This window comes from Aythya marila (assembly GCF_965140915.1).
Source record: "Aythya marila genome assembly, chromosome: 8".
Classification (NCBI taxonomy): domain Eukaryota; kingdom Metazoa; phylum Chordata; class Aves; order Anseriformes; family Anatidae; genus Aythya; species Aythya marila.
Window position 1 is genome coordinate 21,630,712 of NC_139049.1, and position 24,058 is coordinate 21,654,769.

Consider the following 24,058-nt stretch of genomic DNA (forward strand, 5'->3'; position numbering starts at 1 on the left):
AACAAGCTGGGTGACAATCAGCAGCCATGAAACAAGTCAATAAATGGGTGATCTCTCAGCAAGGGTTGTATTTGAGGACAGACTGCTCCAAAATGAAGAACAGAAGAGGAGGGGTGGTTAGGCACAGATTACTGATGTTTTGGGAGAGATCATCTTCTTCCCAGTGTCCTGACAGGAGCTTGTCCTGCCCCAATCCCAAAATACTAAGGAAGAGGGAATTACCTCCCCCTTGGAAACTCCTCTGGTGACTAGGGGTGCTTCTGTGACACCTTTTAGACTTCTATCCCAGGTGTAAATTTCTGAGTGCCTGTAGAAACTATTCACTTTTATTTAAGTATGGAATTACATATTAAAAGATAACTTGATGGAATGTCACACCATATTTATATATAATATATATAATTTTCTAAATGTGATTCACATGGGGTCTGAATACAGCTGTAAAATTAACCAGGTAGATAGCTGAATAGGTTAGCATGAATTTATGCATTGTCACAATTAAAATGAATCAAATTTTGGGAAACTAGGTTGTTAAAGCTTGATTTTTGTTTCAAAACCCCGAGCAATCCTGGCTATTATTGAAAAAGCAAGAAGTAATAGGGCCCTGAGAGATGTTCAGTGAGTACATCAGCAGCATGTTTCCAGGTGAAATCCTCCCAGAATGTGAGCTGTGTCTTGGTGCTACTCTGTTATTGCCCCTTTGTTGGCTATCAGAAGAAATTACAGGCAGTGTTCATGAGTAGTTTGAAGTGATCTGACAAAATCTATGGAGAGAGATCGTAGGGTCCAGAGTATTACTTCGGCCTTGCATTGTGCCTAGGTTGGGCTCTTTCATTGATAAATTTTCTTTTTAATAAGTAGTTCACTTCTGGAAATTATTTTTCCCAATTTGTGCAACTGGTTATTGGCAGTTCAAAAATTAGGTGAAACTAATATAAAATACTGAAGGTTAATATCCAGAAAGTCTCTTTGTTAGCAGAGAAGAAATAGAGTTAAAGTAAGTGTGACTTTAAGTGTCTAAAGGGGGAAAAATTACATGAATTTCAGTAGCAACACTATGATAGGCTGTATTTGGTACGAGGGACTTAGTGTGTTATCTTCTTGCTCAGTATTGATTACTGGTGGTGGATGTGTGGAGCCTCTTACAGTAATGTGAAATTTTTCAAAAATTGGTATTGTCACTTACTGTCATTCTGTTGCACCTGTTGAGCAAGGAGCCGTGTCTGCCTGTGCTGGACTTTTGGAGTAATTCAGGAATTCTGCATGTGGAGTGTATGCACCATGTAGTTCGCTGCTTTGTGTAAAGTAACGTGAGGTCACTGAGGATGATGAAAGCTGAGCAGGAGACAGCAATAGCACAGGCAAAAAGCATTCTACAACCTCCCGTAGTGCAGTGGTTAGTAACTTACATGCTACTCAATTCACGCTTCCCTTGGATGAGAGTTTGAGTTTCAAGCTTGTTTAAAGTTTGAAAAAGAAGTCATTTTTAGTTTCCTACAGTCTCTGCTGAAGTAGACTACTTTCAGGTTATTTCCCAAAAGTACAGGGCAGTTTGTATGTTGTGAAATTGTTTTTTTTCTACCATTGTTATTAGACGTTGCTTGTATTCAATAACTAGATCTATGTACATGAACAGAAATAAGTTCCCTAAAATACTGCATTGCAATTTATTTTGAACTTGCATTGGTCTTTTAGATAAAATAGTGAGTTTGGTGAAAAACTTCTTGTCAGTGAGGTTATTCAAAAAAAAAATCTATTAAATACTGCTGTGCTGTAGATCATGGTCTTTTTTGTATCTAGTGTATTATTACGATTATGAAATAACATTCTGAAGCAAATAGCACATATTTGGGGTGTTTTCTGCATTTGTCTATATTGAGTCTGTACATTGTTAGAATGGTGGGCTGAAAGACCAGAAGTCTTGTTTTTTTTCCCTCCATACAATTCCTGTATGTTTATGCAGGATTTTAGAAAACATGCTCCAAGACGCATGCAAAGTGCTGTTAAGTCTGCTGCCATAATGCAGTCTAAGGAGTTTACTTCAAAAGCAGCCTTTTGTTACAAAAGAAATTGGTTGCAGTGAAAAGGCATAAATATTGAGGAGATATTTTTCTGGATAGGTACCGGGAGGAAGCCTTTCTACCTTCTACTGTTTTGAACTACACTGTTCTGATTGTAGGAGTAAATAACAGTAAGCAAATGTGATGCAGAATGTAGAATTACCCTCTTGCAGACAAAAACAGAGATTAGCCCCATATGAGTAAGGTAGTGCGACCACAGCATTGAATGTAGTTTTACAAAAAGTAGAAGGAAAAAAAAAGGTGAATAAAATGTAGGATTAATACGTGTATGCAGGCCAATTAGCAGAAGTTATTAATGAAAGAGAGTCGTGCTTTGCAAATGTGTTGGTGCCCATGAAGGTGGCTATGTGGCTGATGGTATGGTTGGGTTTCCATGGGGTTGTGGTGTGGGAAGGGACTTTTGGCCAAAACAAGTTAATGTTTGTCTTCCATTGAATAAAAGCAGATACTGTCTTTTGTTTTCTTTATGTACCTGAAAATAAACAAAGGTAGGAACATGCAGCTGGAGCTTTGGTCTTCCCTGGGGTGGGTGTTCTTATGTGCCCATCATGGCTGGGGAGCAGAGCATGCACCCGATGGGCCCAAGGTGGGAGGTGCTGCCCTGGGCTTTGAATATTCACTCTGATCTGCGTGTTCTGTGCAGTCACAACCCAAATATTAAATTACTTTTTTTTTTTTTATGCTGTTGTTGAATGCTTCCCTTCACAATGTAGACAAATTGCTGTTGGCAGAGCTATTGTCTTTGGCTCGGTTACTCTGGGGATATATCCTACAGATGTCTATTGTAGAGCATTGAGCAAAATTCTGAGTGGTCTTCTCTTTCAAACAATGCAAAAGCATTTCATTTTGTTTTGTTGTATTTAATTAATATAAATACACCCAGAGGCTTGAGCAATTTCTGTATATTTAAATATATATTTATATAAAGATTAAACAATTGGAGGGGAAAAAAAATTATAGTGCACAAACTTATAATACAAAATGTATAAAGTCAAGTTAATAGGATGCTAAAAATTCAGGGGAAAAATCACCTCAAATGTTTCAAAGTGTATCTTTAGATCCATTGTCCATTAGATTCTGTGCCCTCAGGACAAAAATTGGCTTAAATATTTAAAAGCTTGTCTTTAGATCCATTGCCCTTTAGATCCCATGCCCTCCATCTTCATTACTTTATCTTCACATTTGTATTTTGAAATATTTAGCTAATTATATTTTAATGTTGTCTCACTGAAAATTGAGTTGTATTGTGCACACAGGTCCTATTTTTTCTCTATATGTGGCTGTATAACTTGCATAAGAGTTCTACATGCCTATTTGATGGAATATTACTATTTTTGTTTAACAGCTTTATTAGATTAGAGGGTGACGGTTATTTTGTTAACGTTTTTTTAAGCTGTTCATAAAAGACATGGTTGCCGTTCTGCACGGCTTTTAATATTACAGGTTACACAAATTATCAAACAAAGGCGAAAAGAAAGGAAAAAGCCAAATCCATAAACTGTTTTCTGGGTGATTTGATTGCTTAATCTGTTTGCAAGCAAAAGCTTCCTACCCCCTGCTGCCGAGTCACATTTTCCACACGTTTTGGCAAGCAGCGAGGTGATGTTGGCCTCTTACCCTGCTAGCGATCTCAGGGCATAGTGGTTCTTCTTGTCAAAGGGTTTTATTTAGTTTTGTCATAGAAAACAATGAATTCAGTTTCCACAGTCATCAGCTGCTCTGTAGAAGCAGGTGATGCTGGGGAGACGATGGTCGGCAGGCTCTGGGGCCTGGTCCCCGTTCTCCTGCCATGGCCTCGCAGAGGCCTCTGAGCCAAACCTCTGCTGGGGGTAGGAGGACGGGTGTTTAGGAAACTCTGGGTGAAATACCGGAGGTCTTCTCAGTGTAAATACTGTCAGCAGAGATCAGAACATTTCACCGTTCGGTGTCAGGTAGTGGCACACGTTGAGATCTAAGTGGTGTATCTACATATTTCAACAAAATATGTTGCCTCTCTCGCCTTCACATTCACTTTCTACTTTCATTGGCAGACAGATTGCTTTTTATGTCCTTTCCGTGCACATTATGCCAGAAGGTTCCTTTGCAGAAAATAAATTTATAGTCGCTAGCTGATAAAGGTCTTCCTGCAGCGGTCTTGCAGAAACATTTTCAGAGCCATCCTTCCCACTGCCGTGTCATTGCTCGAACATCTCTGAGCACCGGAGGTGACAGGCAGCCTACCTGCAGGATTTTCCCTCTGTTTCCGTGGTAATTTTCCAGACCAAGTCAAGGAGAAACTGAAATTTGTAAACGGAGAATTCTTGATTAACTTGTTCCAAACTGTGCTGCTTACTTGAGCTATGTGGTCTCATAAAAATGCTTTTTCAGGTAGGAGCTTTCAGGTTTATTTGATTACGGGAGGCCTTTGTGTGTATGTGTGCTCATATGCGTGTGTGTGCTCGTACGTATTTACTTTTCAAAACTGACGTTCAACCAAAGAACAAATTACTTGTGTTCACGATGGGTTTGGTGTGGTTGGATGCCAACAAGAGCTTTACCTGTTCTGCAGTTAGCAGTACTGAAGTGATCGCATGTTTTGATAACATTTCTTTTAGGTTTTGCAGAACCATAATCGGTTTTATGTATGTAAGCTATTCAAGTTATTTAACAGTCTCTCAAATCTGCCATTTTACATGCTTCATTCTTTGTGAATAGAGGTAGGCAAATGAAAAGTAGCCTAGCAATCAGAAATTGTTCTTCACAAAAGGTTAGTAGAGAAGTAGGGATGTGAAAGTACTTTTAAATAGCAGGTGTAGTCTTTGACATGATTTAAAAAAAAAAAAAAAAGGCAACATTTTTGTCTCACGTTCCATTAAATTAAAAAAAATAAAATAAATCTTTGAAAATTAAATCTGCTGTTGTCTCCTCTGTTGCAGCATTCTGAACAATACAAGCTGAGTTCTTGTAGTTTGTTGAATTCCAGCTCTTAATATTTTTGCAGGAACAGAATATTATCTAATACTAAAGCAAGAGTTGCCTATGCAGTTATTGTGTTAATGTGGATAGAAGAAAGGGCTTTAAGATTTTCTTGAGGCTTATCCAGTAGCAAGATGTATTGAGATGACTTGCATATCTTAATAGCAAATTTTTCATCTTGTTAATAAGGAGGAAATGTAAAGAATATTATCAAAATAGTCTGTCTGACATGCAGAAAATGTTAAACTTTATCACATTGCACCAAAAATAAACTAATTTATAGCCGCACAAAAAAGATTATGCCTTGTGTTTGCCTGCTATAAATTTGATATATTCCTGTAGTAATTACAGCCGTTGATTTGGTAAAAGTTGAAAACATTTTTTTCCCCAAGCAGAACAAGACTTTGTGTTCCCATTGCTACTGCATTGCAACACTTTGAACTTGCTTAGCAGACATGACAAAAGGTTTTAATTAAAATACTAGCAAGATAAAAAGAAAAAATAAAATCATTTGTCTGCATTAGCTTTGTGCATTTCTCATAATTCTTTAATTCTTGTAATAAAGGAAAAATACCATGACTGAGATAAGAGGTTGTCCTCCCTCCTCACTCCCCTCATCAGCAAAAGGTTGTGCCAGAGTTTCAGGATGTTTTGCTAATTCAGCAGTGCGCTCTGGAGGACTATGAGATGTTGTTGCCTGTTGGTACAGGGATGAGTAGGAGGTACTTGGGCGGCTTTGTTCACCATCAGGAGCATGATCCGTGGGATGTTCTGGGGTACACTGAAATGCATCCAAGTACCCGAGGCTTTCCAGCTCCCAGGTAATTGGAAAATAACTCATTCTTGCTCAACGCTTGAGTGTTTGTCTTAAACTGCACAAAATCACAAAAATGTGGTGGTATAAATGCAAGCATTTCTCCTGGTTGCTAGAAATGTGGTTACTTGTTAAAAAGTCAGCTCTGTGTGGAAGATGTCACTAACTGTGAGTTGAATCCAACATCTGATAGAAGTTGAATAGTTATTTACTGACAAATAAGTGAGCGTCTTCTCACCCCTTTGTTCTTCTTGGTAATGGAGCACTGGCAGGTTGTTTTAACAGTGAAATATTTTGACTCTGGTGTGACAGTGTCTTCCTACAGTACCATGGTGGCAGTAACATGTGAGTGAAGGTTTTAATACATGCTCACATGAAAATTCTCAGCTTTACCCCATCTGAACAGTCTGAAATTAAAGAATGTCAGTTACAAAATAGAGTAGCTAAAGGACTTTCAGGAATTTTTCTGCAAAATTCATGGTGAATTGTGGATTAAGAGCTCCCTAAACTCTTGGCTAAAAATAGAGACCGTTCTCCGAGTTCATTAAGTCTTTCAACTACTTTTTCTTTTCTGTTTTTTTCTGCTTTCTAATAAATATCTAATTCTCTGAAACATGATTTAAATAATGATGTAAATCAAGCAGAAACTTTGATGTAAATCAGTCACTTTGATCTTGCTTTGTTACATTTCTCAAAGGAGAGGTTAATTATTAGTAGTTTGGTAATTATTAGATTGCCTTGATTTCCCGCTAAGTACAGCTTTTACAGCAAGGTAGCACCTTTTGTCAACAAATCTCCATTATAAGCATATGTTATAATTGTCTAAATATGCCAAATAAGCATTCAAATACTTCATGCTCATATTTTTGGTAGTCAAATGTTCACTTAATGTGCGTTGAGTGCTAAATATATACTTGCGTTGATGTCAAATTCTTACCATTCAAAATTTGAATTCAGTTAAAATATATGAAATGATATTAAATTGTTAACTTCATTTTCCTTAAGTGTACTGGATAGCTATATAAAAGCAAACTTGCTGCATTTTGCTTTTGGAGTTGGTAAGGTTGTGCTTTCAAGGTTCAAAACAGTTATGGTATTAACTCTGTTAATACTGAAAAATGTTGTTGGCCCTTGAAGTTTTTGTAAATAGTAGATCTCTTCCTCTTGTTCTTTGTTTACTCCTAGACTGGAAAATGAAAGCAAATCTTCATGCTATGTTATTTCTTAATTGATTTCTTATTTTGAGCAAATCAAATCATTGAATTGAAGTAACTGAATAAGCTGAAATTATGAAAAAAGCTATTTCTACATTAGCCAAAAGGTCAATCAGTATCTAGAGTTGGTTTAGTGCATTACTTTCGGATGGCTAGCTGGGTGATTTGACTCTTTTGAAGGCACTGGAAACAAACATAGTTGTTTCTTTTGTAGCATTTATTAAGTTTAAATGCTTTTAATATGCAGAACACTAAAATGAATCTATGCTTATAAATGTTTTAGGAATTTAGAAACAAACTTAATTTTATTAGGAAAGTACTTTATGAGATGATATTTAAATATATGTTAAAAGTAAACATTTATTCCACTTCTCAAGGAAAAACCCTCAACAATGTGGAAAGACGTATTCATGCATATGAGTTTTTCATTCAGTGTCCCTTGTGTAAAGGCACATTCAAAGACTACAAGAAATTTCAATTTCTTAGAATTTTTCTTGTAATCACAATTAATGAGTATCCAAAGTTGGTCGTTGTGGTTACTGTACTATTTGGTACTGCTGATACACTTCTAAATACGTAATGGTAATAAAGCCTGTATAATTGAAGTGGAAATCTGTGCTGTAATGTGTTGGTTATGTTTTGTCGCGTTCTATTCTCTGTCAGTTTCAGAAGGCAAATATTTCAGTGCCTGATGTTACAAAGGTGGATTTGCAAAGCAAAATGGATATGTGATGCATTTATTTTACTATTATCAATATATTCATTTTTTGGGTGCTTTATTCACATATATAAAATTGAAATAGTGGCAGTTCTAAGGCAGGATACATTTTGGCTTATTTTCCTAAGCAAAACATGGAGTATTTGTATTATAAATAACTTTGGAGAGTGCTCTTTATTTTAACAGTTTCTGTTATAGCAAATCACTCGTTGTGGGTTATAACTCATGATAATTCTGATACAGGTGTGGGGAAGGCTCTCTTTTCCTTCAAAATATGCTTGTCTAGATTTTGTAAGTATACCCATCTCTGTTTAATATGCATCTGCAATAGATGCTCCATATTAATGGATGTGTGATATAATACGTTCATCTGTTTTCACTTTAAACACCTGAATGTTTTATTTTTAAACAGCAGCTTACCTTTAGTCAGTTGGCAGAGCTTGGATATTCCTCCTCTGAAAGATTCTTGTTATTCCAGCTCTCCTCTGTGATGGTAGCATTGCCGCTACTGAAAGGAAAGCCTTGTGGGCTCACACAGTTTATTTTACTTTTTTTTCCCCCCTACCTTTTTAAAAAGAAAAAATTAGGTTTGTAGAGATGTTAACACAGCTTGATCATATTTAGAATGAGGGTTTGCTGGTGGTAATTGTTTATCAGTTTGGATGTTGCTGCTAATTCTCCAATGTTAATGCATTCTTACGGTTCTTTGGGCTTTGTGTCAAAAACCTTGTAGAGCGACAGATAAACATCAGCTCCTCAGTGTAATGGAGGACACGTTTCAGGCAACACTAATGTGAACCTAATCTAATAGTTCCTCTGAAATTTTCTTTCATGCTGTTTATTGCTTTTCTTGGATTTATGCTGTAGCAAGATTTTAACACTAGCTACTTGAGGATTATCCTGTTGTGGTAGAGTGTGATATGAAAATTGCAATGGGTTGAAAAGGGGAAAAAAACACCCACAACCAAAGAACAAAACCTGTCCATTCCATATTGTAGCGTTATTGTTTTAACATTTGTTTCTCATAACATAAAAGCCTTTTTTCCATTACAGTCAGAATTTGGTGTCCTATGGAGCGAGCCATTGGGCAACCAAAGAAGGCTGGGAGCCAGTAACCTTCAAAGAGCAATCCTAGTCCAGACTTCTACAGCTACTCAGTGGCACTCTTGCAGGTTCCACAATATCATTGTTTGGATGTTTTGTTACCTCATAGTCACTTCTGTACTCCCCCAGTCCTAGAGGTGTTCTGGTTTTCTGGTGGTGGCTATGTACGGGTGTGGCCTTCCATTGTTCTGGAGAACTTTAGTTCTCTAGACTCCCTTAATGTTGGCTTTGTACAGGAGTCTACTTGATGTGCAGTTAAAATTCTGCAAAAGAGGAGTTTGGGAACCTTTGAGCAGGGCTCAGAGAGCGCTTCTTTCTGATTCATCCTGACTAAGCATGCTCTGTTCCTTTACGTTTTTCCAAGCTAGCTGAGTATCAGCACAGATTTTTCTCAGACAACACTGTTACTATGTGCTTATAAAATGTGGAGAGCTCAGATTTTGAGATTGTGTATAGAATGAAATATTCCTTCTGGTTTGTGCTTGGCAGACTCAAAGGTTGAGGTAGCTGTTTGAGGTATGGATGCTTTGAATGAGACTGGAGGCACATTGCTCAAACACACTATCACCAATGCCAGATATCCAAAGTACAAGTACAGGCACAGTAGGCTGATATGTAATAATTTGTTTGTTCTTATAAAGAATAACTCTAATTCCTAATAATTAGATACTTTTAATTCCTAAGACATACATGTCTTTATCCCTTTGATTACTCATGAGCTAATGGTATTTTGTATGTCTGTCATCCTTGTCGCCCTGTTCCTCAAACCTCATTTAAGCCCTTGGAGGCTCCATTTGCATTATGGGCTTATTTAAAAGCTCAGTACTCACGGATGGGGGAGCAGAGGTGCTACAAGGCAACCTGTATTAGAAGGATGGTTCCGAATTTGTCTCCTGTAGCACTCTGATGAAGATGATAAGAGGATGAGTGTGTATCACAAATACTATAGTGTGTGTATATAGTGTATAGAAAACACTATAGGAATTATCTTGTTATAGTTAAAATGTAGCAAGTGAAACATAGGCAGGAACCACATGGGCATCAGAAGTAAAATTTGTGGTCAAACCTTCTATTTCCCAAGGCAAAATAAAATGCCTACTGAATATCCCAACTGGGTGAAAGAACCAAATTTAGTAGGCATCTTCAGCTGGTGACCTGATAGAAGTTTTTATATCCTTTTGACTTTCTAGACATTTGTGGCATTTTTTGTTGTTGTTGTTGTTGTTTTTTTTTTTTTTTTCCATTGCCAAGGGATCCTCAAAGATGATAAAAACATATAAGCAATGTTCCTAGGTTTCACACACTTGGGAGTCATAAAGGTGTTATTTCTCCTTTGAAGCTTCATAACTTATTCATCAAAATTAGTCATGTTTAGCTTCATAGATAAGAGAGATTGTTCAGAATTGGGGCATCATAGGAGATGTTTTATGGTGTGTGGTATCTGTGCTTTGTGACCCAAACTTGTTTGACTTGCTGCTGAGAACCTAGAGTGATACTTTTCTATAAAAGACTACCAAGAAACCTAGTATCAACTCCTTTCTTTTTTATATACGTATTTTTTTCAGGAAAAAAAAGCTACAAAACGTTAGGCAAATACACGTGTTTACTCCAGTAGTCCTGTTTTGGCCAAGGAAATCTTGCATAATGGTGATCTTTTAGTTGGTGCTGAGTGCTCTTCTGCCTTCAGTCTCAAAGGCGTCTGCAACTAGAAGGGTCACCAGCACATCAAGATGCAGATACTTAGTGTACCTGCCTCGTTATACTGGGCCTTATTTACCTTAATCCAAGCAGGAAATACCTAAGTCCTCCAGCTCTGGAAATGCTCAGATGACTCAGCGTGGTAAAGGACCTTGTCCAGTGATGCCAAAAGGAAGGATATGTTGTTCCTGCCCCGGTGGCGTACATTTTCTAACTTCCCTTAGCATGTGCTGATGCTGCATTATGGAGCTTAGAAACTCCAAAGTCCACGTAGTCTGTTAGTTGGCATTCTTGCTGCAGTAGGCAGGAGCAGGGTTTCTTCTCAGCTGCATGCCTGGGATTTTTTGAGTGCAGACCTTTTAAGCACTTTTGAAGCACATGGGATTCCTCTCTACAATCATGCCTTGGTTCTCCACGGCCTAACTAGCCCTTCATTTGTATCATGCATTTTGTTGTCTTTTATGTTTTGTAGACATTGAAGACTGAAGTGATTGCTGAGCTGAGAGGTCCCTTGTGACCCAGAATTGCATTTTCCATAGAGATAAACTGGCACTTGAAATCATAAAAGATGGATTTTTTTTTTTTGAATTGTTCTTTCCTTCTGCCCAGCTCCTTTTTTTTTTTTTAACACTTTGGAGAAGCTAGGATATTCTTTATATACCCACGAAGTTATTGAATATATTAATATACAGTTTGGAAAACAAACTCACTTTGTACTTCAGTATCAAAGTAAAAAAAAAAAAAAGCCTTAAAATTAACGCTATCTGCATAGCTAAGACTAGGATAGCTTGCTGCAAATCAAATGTTTCTTCATCTTCTTAAATTCTCTCACTGATTTGCAGAATATCAACTTGGTTCTCCATTTATTATACAACATAAAATTTTTGCAAGCCAGATGCTCACCAAAGGTAACATTAGACACTGAGCAAATAATTGTTTTCTGTCACACTGCATTAGTAACTGGGAAGAAAGTGTTTCCTAATTTGTATTTGTGCAGTACTAAATATAGCTCTAGCACAGCTTAACTTCAGCTTTAGCCATTCATGTCCCTGAGAAATTCAGCACCATGTTTGTCATTTACTGAGGAAATGATTTTAGACATTCTTCTGTGCTTCTTGCACTCCCATTTGTGAGTTTTATAGTCTTGGGAACTTGACTATGAGGCTAACCACATTCACAGAACATCCTGATAATCCTGGGTTATTGCTGTCTGCAGGGACTATTGCAGAGCATTTTTTTCCTCGTAGGAGTCACAGGATAGCAAGCCTTGGTCTCAACTCCCTCATTCAGCATTTAACAAGGAGCAGGTAGTATATAGATTTAATTTTCCAGCAAAATCTACTCTCATTCTTCCACCTTAAATATGTTATTTATCACCTGTGCTACTCTGTAGCTGTTCTCATGTCATGCCATCAGCTCTACTGATCGTAAATAACTTGTTAAGAAGTATGCAGATTGGACGGTACTGGAGAAAATCATGCTGTTACCCTGTAAGGAAAATCTGATGATGTAGATAGGAGTGTTGAATAGATTGTGTCTTCCGCAGGGAAGTGTACTAGCTGATTTCTGTGCCTTGGGTTTGTAGAGAGACCAAGATGGTACTTAGTCATTTACCTCTGTCACTTCTTCAGCCTTAAGTGTGCTGCCAGCTCATGCATGTCGTCATTGCTCTGCCCAGCTTCTCATGTTATGGGTGATGCATGTAATTAGGAGGAGGAGGCAACAGGCCTGCTGTTGCTGGTGGGAAGGAGGAATCCTGTGTACCTGGCGCTAGCTGTCTGCCTACACCTGTATCTCTTACCTTCAAAGAGATCACTTCCTCAAAGGATGCAGAAATCTAAAGAAAATTGCCTAGGTTTATAACAGCTTTCCTCTTGGCAGACTGAGATTTATTTATACTGCTGTTTGCTACACCGTAGGATGTGACAGGCAATTCCTTGTGTCTGCACTCTGTCTAAAACGTGAGTGATTGCTGGAAATACGAGCGATTGCATTAGAAACTTTCCTCCCTCCAGTGGGGAGAGTTTGAGCTTGAACTCTCCCCTCATTGAGGTCTTTGAAGTTTGGGTCTTCAAAACTGTTCTCCACTCCCACCAGTGCAGTCATCATCCTTGCCTTCTGAGACGGGCTGGACCAGGCTCCCTTCAGAGGCCATTAAAGCTGTTTGTTTCATCCTCCGGAGAGGTCAGTGGAGAACGACACAAGTAAGTAATTATTCCCTGACTCTCCTCCAGCAGCTGAGCGAGCTGTGGAAGTTGTGTGACTTGAAACATCATTAAAACTCTGGGCAGCGTGGAGTGGCTGTGAGCCTCGGCAGCGAGGAATCCTTGTGCACACAGCGGAGGGGAGGGCTGAGGAACAGGTGGTATTTAGGAGCTAATTAATATTTGTGAATAACAACGTGCTATTGGTAAGAAAACAAATCACTCTGCATCTGAATATTTATGGTGATGACTTTCAAAGCTGCTTGGATTGCGCAGTCTTTTTCCAGCTGTTGCATCTCCTCTTGTGCCACAACGCTTCACGCTGGGGTGAAAGCCTTCTGTGCTGCACGTGGCTGGGCTGAGCAGAGCGTGCAAGTTGAGGAGAATATTCTCAACAGTTGAATATTAGTGGGCCATGAGGCCCCAAATGTTTTTAAGCATTCTTTGCTGGTAGAGCAAGCCATGCAATTTATTTAGCCTGAGATTTCATCCCATTAAGAGCCAAGCCATGCACAGAGATAATGCTATGTTTGAAGAGAAAGCAGGTGTTAAAGGTTGTTCTCCCTCTTAATGTTGTGTGCGAGTGTTTTACAGTAGATCAAACTTGCCTAATGTAATCTTCATAATGCTTTCATTTAAAATGCTCCCTGTGGTTTGTATTTGTGGAACTGAAAGAGCAGACTCTACTTTGTAGCTTGGTGGGGCGGGGTGTTCGATTGAACATATGTTCGCACTGCCGTTTGGGAAAGATAATAGGTTTTTAACCTCTGTCAGTGTTAGACCGAGGTATTTATGGAGCTCTATTAAAGCTGTGCCTAGGCAGCTAACCTTGCCATACAGGTTTTTCACAATTTGCCGTTTTCTTTTGATAAGTTGTGGATTTTCTTGGCCTCTGACTGCGCCTCTTGCTGTGTCAATCAGCACGGGAGCTTACGAAGGAGCAAGGAATTCCTTGCTGTTGTCAGCGCTGCGTAAAATGCTTGTGGCTACTGCTATTGTGTGTTCAGTAAACATTGTCATGTAGATTAAAAAAGCAGCTTTTCAGAGTTTCAGAAAATGTTGCGTGTTCCCTTCTGGGCTTGATGCACAGAAGCAGGGAAGCTGGCAGACTGGCAGGAGTGCTCACGCTTTCAGCTGCTGCAGTTCCTGGGTCCGGCTGCAGGTGCAGGGCATGTGCATCAGCTGCAGGGCACGGCCGATGGCTGCTGGATGCACACAGGGAGGCTGCAGCCTGGCTGCTGCTGTAGGCCCCCAGCTTAACACGGGAGGGGGAAGCGTTGTGTGTCTTCAGAGTTTGTTTTAACGGGGGAAGGTGTAATTTAGCGTGCTGAAATCCTACTGGTATGCCATCGCTTCCATCACTTCAGGCTTCTAACAATGTAAATTGCCATGGTGGAGACTGCAGTGTGTTCACAGAGGAGTTTATCTCCAGTGAACTGCCATTACCACTTTCGTCACTGCTGATTAAATTTTTCTGTTAATGTTTAATCCTAAATAGCAAATGCCTAATGTTTATATGCCCTCTCTGGATAAGCAGAACATCCGTTTTATAAAGTTGCCTATGACATCCAAAATGGAATCTGTGTATAATTTTAAATACATCCGAATCAGACAAACAGATGCAAAGAAATTTAGACCTTAAGTAATTACTTGAACATGAGCACAGAGCACACCCTGTTATGGGAGGGTTTTCTGGGGATCTTAAAGTGCACATTAAGTGGTGTATGACGGAGTATTGTCTGACCTTATCTTTGCTCTCTGTCTCTATCTTAATACTTCCAGTGTAGAAGAGGCTTTTGGTGGCATGTTTCCTCTGCCTTTTTTAGCAGTAGTGCCACTGGAGTGTGTAGCTGAGAATAGCTGACTTGAACTGTCCCATAGACATAAATGCAGAACCTACTTCAGCATTTGGAAGGAGTCCTGAGTGAAATAAGTTCATGTGTACCCTATGGACAATTCCAATTACGTTTGTTAGAACTATAGAAAACTCCACAAGGTTTCCAAAGAATAAGTACGATAGAAATGCATAAAAAGTGGTATCATAGTTAGCAGCAGAGACTGATACTTGTAAGGGAGGAAATTAATATAAATTGTTGGCTTACAGAAATTTCAAGCATTTTCATGCATTTAATAAAGGGTTGCCGTTTAAGTAGCTTAAGCATCCTTCTGTGTAGATAACGTGTCCTGGGATTTAACAAACCACTTACTGCTGGATGGATTCCACTCAGATGTGATTGCCATTCTTGCAACAAAGACTAGCTGATGAAGAGAGTGAAAAGAGCCAGTGCTGAAATGGTCATCACATTAGTATGAGGAAAGGGAGAGAACAGGTTTGTGTCATCTTTCTTCTGTAAATGTAGTATGTTAGAGTCTTGGTCATGGGCAAGATGTGTTACATAAAACAGAATCAAAATATTTTTTCTACCCACAAAACTGCCTGGGCCAAGTTGTCTCAACTTGGGGGAGGTGTTAGCTGGACATAGACCATCTGGGCAGAGACAGGAGCTGGCAGGACAAACCCTGATGTGTTGGAGGCACCACACAGCAACAGCCCAGCTAGAGCCAGGTTTTTGGTGGGCATGACTGGAAAGAAAAGCATCCAGGTGGATGTGTGAGTGCTTGAAAGAGAGAGGGCTTCCCTCAAATCCCAGGGAGCCTGGCAGAAAGTACCAGGATGCTTTTCTAAAACTCAGACCTGAGGGATTGAGACCGGCAACATGGGATAGCTCAGGGTGGGAGTGGGTGACCTGATGCTGAATGAGAGATGCTCGGGTGTGCAAATTGGGACCCTGCGTGAGAGAGAGGTGGTGCGGGACACCTTAAGATATTGTGTAGATGAGAGAGCTTGCTGGGACAGAAGAAAGAGGGACACGGTCAAAGATAGGAAAAACATATTGAGGAGCATTGTGAATAGATACAGGCAGGGTAAGACCTCAGTGTTTAAAACAGGAACACGTTCTGAATGACTGCAGCGAATGCTGCGAATGCGTGCCAGAAGTAAATATAGTAGAGTAAGCACTGCTACAGAGTCATTGAAGTCAATGCTGCATAACATAAAATTGCATAATATATTTATTTGTGAAGGTTGTTTTAAATGGATCTGAGTCCTTGGAAAGGTGACTGTGTTCTGGCTCCCTAGTCTGAGGCTTCCGATGTGTCCGACCGGGCGGCAGGCTGCCAGCAGAGGCCTGAGCTCGCGCTTGCCTGACCTGCTCGCAGGCTGCATGCGCCCGCAGAGTAAAAAAGGAAAGGGTTTTTTGTTGGCCTTGTCTGCTCAGGTTGGAGTGGGAGGGTAGATGTGGGTGTACAGAAATGCAAAGGGCAGTGAGCTGGCAGCTCATCTCAGCCCCACGTCAGGCCTCGGTGCTGGTGTTCCTCCTGGCCGGCACCAGCCGTGTGGTGGCACCGCAGCCGCCAGGGGCCTGGACTTCAGGGCACTGTCATGCTCTGAAATCAGAGTACCGAAAATGTTTATAAAATGAGTACTTTGTAAATGGTAAAGATTAAATAACACATTTTACACATTTGCATAATTTTGAATTGTTTATCCTTCTGAGGACTGCAGTCACTTGGCTCATTTTAAAGAACGTTTAAGAACTTAACCAAGCCAAGCTGGAGCTGTTGCTTCCAGAGCAGAGCTGGCACTGAAGAGAAAGGTGTGTTTCTGGGGAGACCACGTGTGTTCCTTGTAGCCTCCCTCGCACGGTGAGCTGGGCTCAGAGCACGGCATGAGGCAGGTGGGAGCCATGGCTGGTGCTGAGGGGAGATGGGAGATCTTTGGCAAAGAGCTTGGGAGCCGGCGCGGTGGAAGTAAGCCGTGTCTCCGTGCTGATAGCATGCAGGGTCATGACCGCGGGAGGACTGCTGGAGAGAAACTTTTCTCTAAGCTGGGTAGCGGAGGGGGTTACCGGCTGGAAATGCTGGAGAAACATGCTTTTACTTGGCACAGTCACAAGGTGACAGTCAGCCAAAATCATGATGCCATGCGAAAGACAGTAAGGTGGGTTAAACAAAGCAAGTGGATAACCTTAAGGTTGGAAGGGCCATCTGAGAGAAAACTGAAAGAACTTGCTTGGTCTGGGCGGTAAAACGAGTCCTGACAGGGAAGTGGCATAATTCAGTTTTATCGGCAGGGAAATAAAATTCAGGGATAGAGAAAAGCTGTTTAAGCTACAGGATCAATGTTGGCCTGAAAACAAATGGGTAAAAACTATTCAAGAATAAACGTTAGGCTCAAAATTAGCAGTTTTTCTGCCTGTGGGAGGAATTAGGTCCCAGAGTGTGCATCAGACAGGGGAGGCAGGGAGGAGTGCTGTCCGTATGCTGGGGCTCAGTCGCATTATCACGGTTCTTCGAGGTGGCTCTGGTCACACAGCACTGAGCTAATGATTTGTGACGGAAACCCCTGTCCCCGTGTCCCTCCACATCCGCGTGTGGTGATGGGTCACCATGATGGCACCATGTCGGGGTAGGAACGGGGCAATTGGTCCCTGCTGTCCTGGGTTTAAAGCTGTCTGGGTGGGAATACATGCTAAAACTAACTGCTTTTTCCCCAGGATGGAGAATTGTGTCATTAAGTGAAGCTTTAACCTTTACTGTTTAGTCTGTGAATTTCTCTGCTCTTACAATCATTTATGACACTTATTTTTATGTTTGTTTTTTTCCTAGGTATTTTTATGGCCTCTGTCACAGTAGCGTCTCAGCGTCTCACAGGCATTTATGGATTTATTCTGAGAACGTTCCTGTGAGGTAGGGAAACGTTATTACCTGCGTTTTACAGACTGGGAGCTGAGGCACAGCGAGATAAAGGTTGCAGGAGGAGTCTGTAGCACAGCCAGCAGTCAAACTCTGATTGCTAGCAACTTGTTTATTGTCCTAATCACAAACCCAGCTACTGGGTTTTGGCTTTTTTCCTTTTTTTTTTTTTTTTTTTTTCCCTGTAGAAACAATCTGCAAGGGGCTTGGAGGACCTGTGGAAAATATGATTAGGGCTCCTGGTGTCCTTTTTTAACTTTGTTACTTGTGAGTTGACATGCCTTTCTAAAAATATCAGCAGATCTGTTTATGTTAAATGATTAACATGTTTAGACTTTCAACAGATAAGCTGTCACGCTTTTTTTTTTTTTGAGTCAGTAACTCCTTTATCCTACCTGTCTAGGCTTGTTGAATTCTTACCCTGCCTAAGCTAATGCCATCCCAATCACCTAAAGCAATGCCAAGAATTTCATCATCCATGCAAAGATCGGATTCATGTCAAGACAGGTGTAAAGTTTCTCAAGCACATTTATGTATAATTACTGTTTAACTTTATTTTTCAAAGGTCTTTCCAAGCCAGTTAAAATGTTCACCTTTGAGCTCCCAGATTCTCCCAGAAATTGGATTTCAGTGCCTGATTAGTGATGCTGATCCCTTTCAAAAGTATTGCAAAGTTCCTGACACGTGTGTGCGCACTGAATTGTAATGTACATCATAAAATCAAATATGAATAACAGCTTGAAAAATATGCTTTTTTCTTCAAATAAGTAACTCTTAAGATAGGTCTTCCTTGAGCCCTTCTTTCACCTCAAGTTGGTATTTAAAGTGTGACTTTTACTGCCTAAGGAATTTTCGTAGAGCTACAGAAACACTACAAATTATGAAGACACAAGCAGGCTCTCACAATTAAATATTTTTATTGTCTATTAAAATAAGCAACATTATTAAAATGATAACATTGCAAAGAAATATTTAATGCCATCTTCTAATTTTGCACTCTTTATTATACACACACTGAATTATATTTATGCTCTGTATTAATGTATATTACATGTCTTTGTGTCCCCAAGAATGAAACCCTAATGACTCATGAACTGTCTCAAAGTGTACTAAAGAAGATTAAAGAGCTGGCCAGTGACCTTAACAGTCAATTAGGCTATGCATTACTCAACCCAGTATTTGTGGAGCACAGAAGGGAAGCAAAAACTCATTAGCTGAGATGCTGATACTTGAAACAAACAAGATTTCTCTAAAACCAGGAACAAGTCTTGTTGTTTACATGAAGATTAGAGCACTTTACAGTAGATACATGTTTGTGTATGTGTGGCTGGAAGTCCTACAGTGTGGTCCTGCGAGAGTGAAGAAAGCCTGCTGGAAGAGTGCAAGGGAAGAGCTTTTGGGTTGGAAGAGATTCTGCTGGGCACAGGTGGCATTGGTCAGGCACTGGTGGGTGCTGTAGGAGATGGTGCTCAGGTGGTGGGATGTGCCACCTGGGGTGTTTCAGCAGTCTGTTTCACGGAAACAACAGAGCAGAACTTGTTGGCATGGCACACTGAATGCATTTCCTCAGAGCTGAGCCCTGTTTTTTGTATGGGAGAGCAAGCGGAGAGGCTGTGTGTGTGTGCCGACTGCAGAGCAGTGTGTGAAGACCATGTCCCCATCTCACACAGGTCAGGAGAAGGGGAAGACAAAGAGCAGCAATGATGTTACATGGGAGCTGAGATAGCAGCTGTGGTCACGCCAGCCAAACAGTGGTCCTCAAAGGCTGCTCAGTTTCCTAGCCTTTCTTTTCCAGTATGTTCAATTTTCAGCTGACCCTGAGAAGGTCTTCCATCATTCTTAATGTAAACTCAGGTTTTAGGAAATAAAAGATGACAGACTTGGCCCATACAAAATGCTGCTGAAAGTGCATTTTGAGTGGCATGCAATAACATCTTTTAAAGTAAACCAAATTTTTTCAACATAAATTGGGCAGAATCTCACTGATCTAGGTCACAGTTTATCTGTAGGGGTTCTTTTCAAATAATTTCCTTAATAAAGTCCATCTCATCTAGGGGGGGACGGGAGAACCTGGAAAAAAAACAGTGTATTTTTGCTGTTCCAATGAATGGTAGAAGAAGGAAAAGAAAGCTTTTTCAATCATGTCAGGCTGAATCTAATGCATCAAGGAATGATTTTGTAGGAGAAACCCTGAAGATAAACTGTAACCTAGATTAGCAGAATTCAGATTAGGTTTTCGGGAGTTTGGAGACTGCGGTACATCCTGAAGCAGTCTTGACATTCATTTAAACTAAAATTGTTGTATGGTTGCTCTTTCAAGAACATAAAAAATATGTTAAGTTTCCATTTAAGTGTTATAGTTGCAAAATTTATTAATTTCAATCTGCTTGAAAAGATTAAAAACAACAACAAAAAAACAACCACCCACAACTTAGTATTTTCCACTTGAACTAGCTATTGCTAGGAAAATGTTATCTTTGCAATTATGGTTTGGGGATTTTTTTTTTTTTTACATTCAACATTGCCATTGAAAGTTGGACATTGGGATTGCAGTTACAAGTGGGGCTTCGGCGTGATTAGTGTTCTTTATTCTGACTTGAAAGCATAAAGCAATTGTCATCAGGTAACCTTGTCCTCTTAAAATTGTTCAAATCTTTCTATTTTTGAACTTATTTGCATTTTGGAATATGTGATGCTATGTTCTAATTTAAAGGCTTTTCAGTAATATGGGTTATGTTTTTCTACAAAATGCTGGCACAAAGCTCATGTGATTCAAAGTGATTTGGTTGTGTTATGCCACATTGGCAGGAGCTCAGTGCTTAATGCAAAACAAGGAGGTGCTGTTATTTCTCGCTGCAGTGTGTTTGCTGGCTGTACGCTAAATGACGGCCTCCAAAGGGCATCGGCTGAATCCGTTGGCATGGGTCAGCATCCTTTATATAGGACTGTCTATAGTTTTTTGGAGGTAGAGTCTTTAAAAGGTCCTTTTATCTTACAAATGAGTGGAGTGCTTTAATAGATTGGTGCCCAGAGGGCATGCCTGTTGGCAATTTACCTGCCTTCACGCTGTGTCTTGGAGAATGTATGTGGAGAGGGAAGGGTGCGGCTTAAAGCTACAAATTTGGATGAGTAAAACTTGTTTCTGCTTTGAAGTTGTATGCTTTAGCTGTTCTACATGGGTATATGTTTTCAGAAATGTATTTATGAAAAACAGCGTCAACAGATGCTGGAGATGTTACAAGATTTAGCCATATTTGCAGAATTGAACATGAGCATTAGCCCTCTGGTCTTTTTCATTTCCTTTTCTATTATATAATCAGCATATTGGTAGGTGGCTTTTGTTTTGTCACTTCACCTACTTAATTAATTTAGCTATCTGAGGGTTATGTAATAAAGGTAGAACCATCATAACTGCCAACGTTAACTTTGTCATCCCCTGTAGTCAGCACTTGCTAGCGCTCTGGCGCAATGGGCTTGAATAGCTGCCACACCGTGTGTGTGTGTGTGTGTTTTAAACCCTAGACAACTGCTGAACTCATTAAAAATACATGCTACCTAAGTTAATGTGCATAAGAAGTTTTGGTGCTGAGATCTCCTTTGAGGATATATTCAACTCTAATTAACTTGGTTTCGTTCTATCCAGTATCAGCATAGGCTTGGCTGAAACCACCTCGCATGGGTTAGACTTGTGTTTTGAAGTCGAGCTGGATGGGATGGCAGATGCAAAAGCGTGCGGAGGTGCCTGCCCTGCCTTCCTCCGGCAGCAGCAGGGCCTGGCAGGGGCAGGAGCACCGGCTGTGCTTCCTGGGTGCAGGGCATCGCTCACAATGGGTGCGTGTCCGTCTGTAGGTATTGTACTCTCAGGCAGAGCTGTGGATTCCTAAAGATGCCCAAAATAATTAGGTTTGCTGTACTGTAATTGAACAATTGCATGATACCAAGCTCTCCTCCGACTGAAAGAGATTCTGAATTTTTCCTCTTATGAAATAGGGAACAGCAGCCTAGAAGACTATCCGTATTTTATTGGCTCAGCTTTCTCTCTCCATTTATACTTTCTATTCATCATTAGTTCAAGGCTAATTTTCTAGGATTCTGCTAATTATGATTTGTTTTTCAGTGGAGCCAGGCAGCAAGAAGGGGATTACTAATGGTTACATTCGTATTAAGAGCAAATACAAGTATGCAAGGGTATGAAGTACCGGTTCTTGGCTTTTTTTTTTTTGGCAGTGTTGGAAATCGAGCTCTGCTGTTATGTGCAATAAAACAGACTTCACTGAAAGAAGATTATAATATTTTATGAGGGAAGGCTTTCACTGTGTCACTCATTTTATGTTGAAGACAGTCCTCAGATCCATATTCAGGAGTAGGCTGCTGTATTTTGTACAACTGGGAGAATGTATGGATTTGTTGCATTTTCATCACAGCTAGCGATGGATAATGTTTTGGTCTTCTTAACTAGTACTTGGGTTTTAGTCTTACACAAGGATTTTCTAGATCGAAACCTCAGATAAGATGGATACTAGATGTAAAAACTAGGGGGGAACCGCTACTGGGCAATTTTTGAGTGTTCATTTCCTGAAAATTGGACCTTTTAAAGCATTTCAGGTTGAGTACACTAGAAATTGAGGCATTCAAATCACTAACTGCTTTTGAGAATGACAGCCAGAATCTCCATTAACGTTGCATCGTCTGCTTAGGGGATCACAGAGCAGAGACTGATGTGTCTTTGAGGGTGGAAATGGAGCAGTTTAAGAAGTTACAGTGCTTCACCTGAGATATGGTAACAGCATGCAACCGTGTCTAGTTCATTTCAGAGAAAAACACGGAAATCAGAGGATGATCTAAGGCTGTCTGGTTTGCTTTGCACAGAAGCAGACTACATATGCTCCTATAATAAGTTGGCATGTCTCAGCTGTAAGGATGATAATTTCCAGTTGATGAAAGGTAAATTATAGCTATAACAGGTGGGTGCATTAAAATGCTGATATGCTCCCAGATACCTGTCTGTGTTCAGACAGAAGCGGGACTCGCTGTGCTGGTTTGGACCAGTGGTCAGTCTAATTCGGTACCTTACCCCTGGCAACGATCAGTGCTAGATAACTAAGGGAATGGCACAGGAAATCATGCATTTGGTTATCAAGTGTTTTATCTGCTGGGGAAGTGTTGTTTTTTTCTTTAATGTATCAAGCCAAAGCAGGCTGGTTTAGTCACTGAAATGTGTTCCTTCTAAAATGCAGTTAACTTCTTCTTTCATCCTTTCTTTGCAGAAAAGGAGTTTACTGACGTTTCTTAATGTTTTCCCTTTAGACACCTCAGCTGAGGGTTGGTGTAAACTGCATGCAAGTCTTTAATCTGGCTTGTTTTTTGTTTTTGAAAATGTTCTTCTGCATTTCCAAAAAAGCAGTCATGATAGATGAATAGTCTGGGGCTTTTTGCTAACGTTATAGCCGAAAGATAAAATACTAAATGGGTTTCATGTAGTTATTGTATTGCTTGAGCGTGTCTTCATATTAATTTTAATTAATTTAAACAGGGTGATAGGAGTAAAGTGCAGAGTAGGAAAAGGATAGATCAGAAAAAGCAGATAAGATAGGTGTATTCAAATAGTCAGAGCCTGATGAAATTTGCCCTAGGGTACAGCAGCAACTAGCCAAGCAACCTTTGAACCATTTACAATTATCTTTTAGAAATTGTGAAGAGCGAGAGAGGTCTTGGAGGACTGAAAAGGGCAAATGCAGTACCTGCCTTTGAAAGGGGGAGGTCCGGGGAATTACAGACTGGTTAGTCTAGCTGTGGTGCTTAGAGAATTGGAACAAAATTTTTAATCAGTTTCTGGGAATCTGGAGGATAAAAAGAAGATAAGGGATAGGGGGGAGCGGTAGCTCTGATGTATCATGACTTCAGTAGCTTTTGACGTAACCTCTTGTGGCATTTCTGTGGAATAGGGACACACACATTTAATTGTATGTTAAACGAGTGACTGTTTAAAAACAGTGTTTGAAGAACAGTTACCTGCAACTTGCTGTGAAAATCAGGGGACCAAGGGGGTGGCATGAACACACCCCTGTTTGTCTTGGGCTGAGCTTTGTTTGCTGTTCTCTTCACTGATGTGGGCAGGGGAGTACTTACAAGATCTGCAAGTCTGAGAGGGGCTGCAAGTGTTGTGAAGCATAGTTCAGAGGTGGATGGTCATGGTAGGCTGAAAAAGTGTTTGGAAGCCTGCAACATGCAACTTACTGAGCTGAAATGAGGAAATACAAAGCAGTGAGGACGTGGTTAGGCTGCAGAGCCGCAGAAGAGCGCTTAGGTACATGCACTGGATCACCACCTATACACGAGCTAGCAGTTGCAGAGAGGACAAACTCCATCTGGAGTGTATTAGCAGGGCTATAATTCAATTTGAGGTAATGGTTCTGCTGTGCTCAGTGCTGCTCAGCCCCAGACATGGAGCCGTGTCGGTACCTCGGTGAGTGTGGGCTGGCTGAGGGCAGCTCCTGGAGGCGGCTGGGGTCTGG

General features: G+C 40.3%; 1 protein-coding gene across 10 annotated transcripts in view; it reads left to right on the top strand.

The window, feature by feature from the left end:
* The window catches only part of PTPRF (protein tyrosine phosphatase receptor type F), a 364,428-nt gene that overhangs the window by 73,074 nt on the left and 267,296 nt on the right, over positions 1-24,058 (top strand). For 8 of the 10 annotated variants that reach the window (XM_082766651.1, XM_082766649.1, XM_082766656.1 and 5 more), the window contains exon 2: positions 17,457-17,537. The exons of 1 other annotated variant lie outside the window; for it this stretch is intronic. The gene's annotated coding sequence lies outside the window, so the exon portion shown is untranslated. Of the gene's footprint in view, positions 1-17,456; positions 17,538-23,752; positions 24,010-24,058 lie in introns of those variants that run through there. One more of the 10 variants, XM_082766652.1, reaches the window with a different exon arrangement.